The sequence below is a fragment of the Salmo salar genome, unplaced genomic scaffold (assembly GCF_965601325.2).
Source record: "Salmo salar unplaced genomic scaffold, fSalSal1 ptg000721l, whole genome shotgun sequence".
NCBI lineage: Eukaryota > Metazoa > Chordata > Actinopteri > Salmoniformes > Salmonidae > Salmo > Salmo salar.
This window is the reverse complement of record NW_027675475.1, coordinates 652,501-657,500: the sequence shown is the minus strand read 5'-3', so window position 1 is coordinate 657,500 and position 5,000 is coordinate 652,501. Positions and strand designations below refer to the sequence as shown.

The following is a 5,000-nucleotide window of genomic DNA, read 5'->3' as shown; positions in this document are numbered from 1 at the left end:
TGTGTGTCCAGTGTGTGTGTGTGTCCAGTGTGTGTGTGTGTCCAGTGTGTGTGTGTGTCCAGTGTGTGAGAGTGTGTGTTATTATTTACAGGGACAATGAGTCCCAAACCCAGAACCCTGGATAGAGGGGCTCAGTGAATGTGGAGGTGAATGTGATCAGGTGGGTCAGTGTGTCAGAGGAGGCTCTATAGAAGGACAGAGTGCCGGCTGACCAGTCCAGATACACTCCTACTCTGTGGGGGCTGGAGGAGGGGACGTCTATGGTAGTGGAGTTATTATTATACCAGCTGGAGGAGGGGACGTCTATGGTAGTGGAGTTATTATTATACCAGCTGGAGGAGGGGACGTCTATGGTAGTGGAGTTATTATTATACCAGCTGGAGGAGGGGACGTCTATGGTAGTGGAGTTATTATTATACCAGCTGGAGGAGGGGACGTCTATGGTAGTGGAGTTATTATTATACCAGCTGGAGGAGGGGACGTCTATGGTAGTGGAGTTATTATTATACCAGCTGGAGGAGGGGACGTCTATGGTAGTGGAGTTATTATTATACCAGCTGGAGGAGGGGACGTCTATGGTAGTGGAGTTATTATTATACCAGCTGGAGGAGGGGACGTCTATGGTAGTGGAGTTATTATTATACCAGCTGGAGGAGGGGACGTCTATGGTAGTGGAGTTATTATTATACCAGCTGGAGGAGGGGACGTCTATGGTAGTGGAGTTATTATTATACCAGCTGGAGGAGGGGACGTCTATGGTAGTGGAGTTATTATTATACCAGCTGGAGGAGGGGACGTCTATGGTAGTGGAGTTATTATTATACCAGCTGGAGGAGGGGACGTCTATGGTAGTGGAGTTATTATTATACCAGCTGGAGGAGGGGACGTCTATGGTAGTGGAGTTATTATTATACCAGCTGGAGGAGGGGACGTCTATGGTAGTGGAGTTATTATTATACCAGCTGGAGGAGGGGACGTCTATGGTAGTGGAGTTATTATTATACCAGCTGGAGGAGGGGACGTCTATGGTAGTGGAGTTATTATTATACCAGCTGGAGGAGGGGACGTCTATGGTAGTGGAGTTATTATTATACCAGCTGGAGGAGGGGACGTCTATGGTAGTGGAGTTATTATTATACCAGCTGGAGGAGGGGACGTCTATGGTAGTGGAGTTATTATTATACCAGCTGGAGGAGGGGACGTCTATGGTAGTGGAGTTATTATTATACCAGCTGGAGGAGGGGACGTCTATGGTAGTGGAGTTATTATTATGCCAGCTGGAGGAGGGGACGTCTATGGTAGTGGAGTTATTATTATGCCAGCTGGAGGAGGGGACGTCTATGGTAGTGGAGTTATTATTATGCCAGCTGGAGGAGGGGACGTCTATGGTAGTGGAGTTATTATTATGCCAGCTGGAGGAGGGGACGTCTATGGTAGTGGAGTTATTATTATACCAGCTGGAGGAGGGGACGTCTATGGTAGTGGAGTTATTATTATACCAGCTGGAGGAGGGGACGTCTATGGTAGTGGAGTTATTATTATACCAGCTGGAGGAGGGGACGTCTATGGTAGTGGAGTTATTATTATACCAGCTGGAGGAGGGGACGTCTATGGTAGTGGAGTTATTATTATACCAGCTGGAGGAGGGGACGTCTATGGTAGTGGAGTTATTATTATACCAGCTGGAGGAGGGGACGTCTATGGTAGTGGAGTTATTATTATACCAGCTGGAGGAGGGGACGTCTATGGTAGTGGAGTTATTATTATACCAGCTGGAGGAGGGGACGTCTATGGTAGTGGAGTTATTATTATACCAGCTGGAGGAGGGGACGTCTATGGTAGTGGAGTTATTATTATACCAGCTGGAGGAGGGGACGTCTATGGTAGTGGAGTTATTATTATACCAGCTGGAGGAGGGGACGTCTATGGTAGTGGAGTTATTATTATACCAGCTGGAGGAGGGGACGTCTATGGTAGTGGAGTTATTATTATACCAGCTGGAGGAGGGGACGTCTATGGTAGTGGAGTTATTATTATACCAGCTGGAGGAGGGGACGTCTATGGTAGTGGAGTTATTATTATACCAGCTGGAGGAGGGGACGTCTATGGTAGTGGAGTTATTATTATACCAGCTGGAGGAGGGGACGTCTATGGTAGTGGGATTATTATTATGCCAGGCAATGTAACTGTTGTCATAGCAGAACAGACTCCAGGACTTGTCATTGTATCCAAGCCAACAGTCATCAACCCTTCCTCTCCTGCTGATTCCTTTATATGTCACTCCTATACCAGCCCCCATTATCCCCCCACTCCACTCTACCTCCCAGTAACAGCGCCCAGTCAAACCCTCTCCACACAGCACCTGTCTCCAGTCCTCAAATCTCTCTGGGTGATCAGGATACGGCTGCTTCTCTCTCCTCCATGTCACCTTTCTGTTCTCCTCAGACAGAGAGAGGTGTCTGTTTACTGTGTTTAGGTCCAGTGTGAGATCACAGACATCTGATGGATGAAACCAGATACAATATTAGAAATCATCATCATTCACATTAGAATGTTAACTCACTTTTCACTAATTCATTTAATGTAGATGTTTCTAGGTATCAAAAGGAGCAGTTAAGGTAACTTGAGACTTGTTGAATGATCACATGTTATACTGTTCCGGAACTCCAATTTGAGCAGCAGCAGCTGAAAAATGAGCTCCTACAAATATTGAAATTTACATGGTTTTTAGAGTGAAGTACATCGGAAAAAAGCAAAAGAAAACTGCAAGACTGAATAGGAGAAAAAACAAGCAACAAACAAAGAAGATAGGCTTTTGAAAAATAACTATTTTTCATAAAATTGTAGTTATCTTAGCAAGCTGAATTGTTTACCAGTTGCTAAGCAGTTGCTAGGGACTCTTTTGGAAGAAGCTAGCTAGCTAACGAAGAACAACAAAGAATATCTAGTTAACAGAAGAAAAGAAAGAGAAAATCAGGACAGAAGAAAAAGGATATCAAAGTGAAACAGTTCTCTAAAGACACAGGAGACAATAATACAAGAAACAACACTTCTGTAGCTTGTCAACTATGTGTCTGTCTATCCCTGTTCTCTCCTCTCTGCACAGGCCATACAAACGCTTCACACCGCGTGGCCGCTGCCACTCTAACCTGGTGGTCCCAGCGCGCACGACCCACGTGGAGTTCCAGGTCTCCGGCAGCCTCTGGAACTGCCGGTCTGCAGCAAACAAGGCTGAGTTCATCTCAGCCTATGCTACCCTCCAGTCCCTAGACTTCCTGGCGCTGACGGGAACATGGATTACCACAGATAACACTGCTACTCCTACTGCTCTCTCTTCGTCTGCCCACGTGTTCTCGCATACCCCGAGAGCATCGAGCCAGCAGGGTGGTGGCACTGGAATCCTCATCTCTCCCAAGTGGACATTCTCTCTTTCTCCCCTGACCCATCTGTCTATCTCCTCATTTGAATTCCATGCTGTCACAGTTACCAGCCCTTTCAAGCTTAACATCCTTATCATTTATCGCCCTCCAGGTTCCCTTGGAGAGTTCATCAATGAGCTTGACGCCTTGATAAGTTCCTTTCCTGAGGATGGCTCACCTCTCACAGTTCTGGGTGACTTTAACCTCCCCACGTCTACCTTTGACTCATTCCTCTCTGCCTCCTTCTTTCCACTCCTCTCCTCTTTTGACCTCACCCTCTCACCTTCCCCCCCTACTCACAAGGCAGGCAATACGCTTGACCTCATCTTTACTAGATGCTGTTCTTCCACTAATCTCATTGCAACTCCCCTCCAAATCTCCGACCACTACCTTGTATCCATTTCCCTCTTGCTCTCATCCAACACTTCTCACTCTGCCCCTACTCGGATGGTATTGCGCCGTCCCAACCTTCGCTCTCTCTCTCTCCCGCTACTCTCTCCTCTTCCATCCTATCATCTCTTCCCTCTGCTCAAACCTTCTCCAACCTATCTCCTGATTCTGCCTCCTCAGCGAGAGTTGCACCCCTTCTGAAAAAACCTACACTCGATCCCTCCGATGTCAACAACTACAGACCAGTATCCCTTCTTTCTTTTCTCTCCAAAACTCTTGAACGTGCCGTCCTTGGCCAGCTCTCCTGCTATCTCTCTCAGAATGACCTTCTTGATCCTAATCAGTCAGGTTTCAAGACTGGGCATTCAACTGAGACTGCTCTTCTCTGTGTCACGGAGGCTCTCCGCACTGCTAAAGCTAACTCTCTCTCCTCTGCTCTCATCCTTCTAGACCTATCTGCTGCCTTTGATACTGTGAACCATCAGATCCTCCTCTCCACCCTCTCCGAGTTGGGCATCTCGGGCGCGGCCCACGCTTGGATTGCGTCCTACCTGACAGGTCGCTCCTACCAGGTGGCATGGCGAGAATCTGTCTCCGCACCATGCGCTCTCACCACTGGTGTCCCCCAGGGCTCTGTTCTAGGCCCTCTCCTATTCTCGCTATACACCAAGTCACTTGGCTCTGTCATATCCTCACATGGTCTCTCCTATCATTGCTATGCAGACGACACACAATTAATCTTCTCCTTTCCCCCTTCTGATAACCAGGTGGCGAATCGCATCTCTGCATGTCTGTCAGACATATCAGTGTGGATGACGGATCACCAGCTCAAGCTGAACCTCGGCAAGACGGAGCTGCTCTTCCTCCCGGGGAAGGACTGCCCGTTCCATGATCTCGCCATCACGGTTGACAACTCCCTTGTGTCCTCCTCCCAGAGTGCTAAGAACCTTGGTGTGATCCTGGACAACACCCTGTCGTTCTCCACTAACATCAAGGCGGTGACCCGATCCTGTAGGTTCATGCTCTACAACATTCGTAGAGTACGACCCTGCCTCACACAGGAAGCGGCGCAGGTCCTAATCCAGGCACTTGTCATCTCCCGTCTGGATTACTGCAACTCGCTGTTGGCTGGGCTCCCTGCCTGTGCCATTAAACCCCTACAACTCATCCAGAACGCCGCAGCCCGTCTGG

At 48.3% G+C, this 5,000-nt stretch overlaps 1 protein-coding gene across 1 annotated transcript in view; it reads right to left on the bottom strand.

Annotated features, from left to right (window-relative positions):
* Positions 1 to 2,003: 2,003 nt before the first annotated feature.
* Positions 2,004 to 5,000, bottom strand: part of LOC145877211 (uncharacterized) — a 26,196-nt gene continuing 23,199 nt past the window's right edge. Inside the window, exon 3 of the mRNA XM_082972510.1 lies at positions 2,004 to 2,499. The gene's annotated coding sequence lies outside the window, so the exon portion shown is untranslated. The remainder of the gene's footprint in view (positions 2,500 to 5,000) is intronic.